We start from the raw sequence: 1573 nt of genomic DNA on the forward strand, positions 1-1573 counted from the left end.
CCATCTAGACCAGCGGTCTGTTATGTAGTGGCAGAGAGTGGATACCGAAAGGGAGAGTGAACTGAGTCTGGCTGCATTTTTTTTTTTTTTTTTTTCCCCCCCCACTCCTGTTCCTCTTGCAGCCTCCAGCATTTCAGATTTAGGAAGTTCTGATTCAGAGGCTGTATTTAACTCTTGTGTTCAATAGCAACTGGTGACCTTTTCCTTTTGGCATAAACACCATTGCTCTCTGTAGGCTGCAGAGCTGCTCATAGATGGCCAGGGCAGCATTGTTGCTGTTAAAGGCCTTATAGGCAAAGTCATGGGGTCAGGTAAGACTCTGACCAGCCCACAAGTCAGTGGGTGGAAAAATTGACCAAGTCTGCCTTTAGCTTTTTCTCCTCTCTTCCCACACTAGTCTGTGTGCAGTACCTGTAGGTGCAGGGACCCACAATCTTGCCTTTCTTTCCATTAATTATTCTTTATCTGCCTAAACTATTTTCTTCGGGAAAAATTAGATTTGCCTCTTGGTTGCATGAAAGTTCACACAACAGAAGGACTGCTAAATGTTTTCAATATGCTCAGCTTGTCCTTTCTGGTGCTTGCTTTCTTCTTGAAAAGTACTGTTAATTATGATAGTTGCTGTGAGCGTTCTGGGTAAGAGGCTTGTAAAACAAGTTTCAAACCTGTTTTGAGTAATGATTTAACAGTTGGAGGGAGGAAACCCTCCTTATACAGGTCTCATATGGACACATTCAACATTGTAGCTAGAGGCTGATGCAGAAAGATGGAGATTGAAGGCAGATGCAAAAACATCCCCCAAATATATTTAAATAAGAACTCAAAATCTGCTGGAAACAATATCCTAGGTGCCTGCACTTATCCGAAAACATCCTTTGTCACTATCGCTGGTTTGTAGGCAGTAGGATTTCCTTCAAGCCCCAATATTCATTCATATATATATATTTTTTTTTTAAAAGGCTTTACTTATTTTTACATGGTGCAATTTTGAAGAGTGGGTAGGGCCTTGTGCTGAAGGTAGTGGGCTGGAACTTATGAAGCTTATGATTTGGCCTTTAATGTCTTGTGGGACCTTGGGCAAGTTCCTTGATTGCTCTATTACAAGTTATAGCTAAAAGAGATTCTTCACATGAATTTTACCACCTTGTCCATGGTGGCATGTTTGAAGTGGTTTCTTTACTCCTGCTGGAGAGGAAGGTGGGATCTGTGGTAACTTGGTTCACAACCAGTAAATTATGTTAATACTTTCCTGGGTAATACTTTTCTGCCAAGGCATATAGTTGACAATCCAGAGGTTGCAAGTTCAACAGCAGAACCGCTCACCATGTGGCCCTGTCAGATTCCAGTGAATCTGTGATTTCTCTTAAATACTTTGTCAGAAGGACATAAAAAAGGTTTGTAGGCGAGTTGAGGCAAAGTTTGCTAATGCATGCAAGAGGACTGTTTGGTCTAAGTGGCATTGTGTAGCTAGATGGGGTGGGGTGTGGACTGCATATGCACCATACCACAGACTATTATGCAAGGAGCCCCTGTCTCTACTCCCATCCTTGGCTGGCTCCTGGGACCTAGCTCA

The 1573-nt window shown here is 42.5% G+C and overlaps 1 protein-coding gene across 1 annotated transcript in view; it reads left to right on the forward strand.

Moving 5' to 3' along the window:
• FZD6 (frizzled class receptor 6) overlaps nt 1-1573 on the forward strand; it is a 77148-nt gene that overhangs the window by 1317 nt on the left and 74258 nt on the right. The gene's annotated exons all lie outside the window — the stretch shown is intronic.

This window comes from Crocodylus porosus, unplaced genomic scaffold (genome assembly GCF_001723895.1).
Source record: "Crocodylus porosus isolate Cpor-Errol unplaced genomic scaffold, CroPor_comp1, whole genome shotgun sequence".
NCBI lineage: Eukaryota > Metazoa > Chordata > Crocodylia > Crocodylidae > Crocodylus > Crocodylus porosus.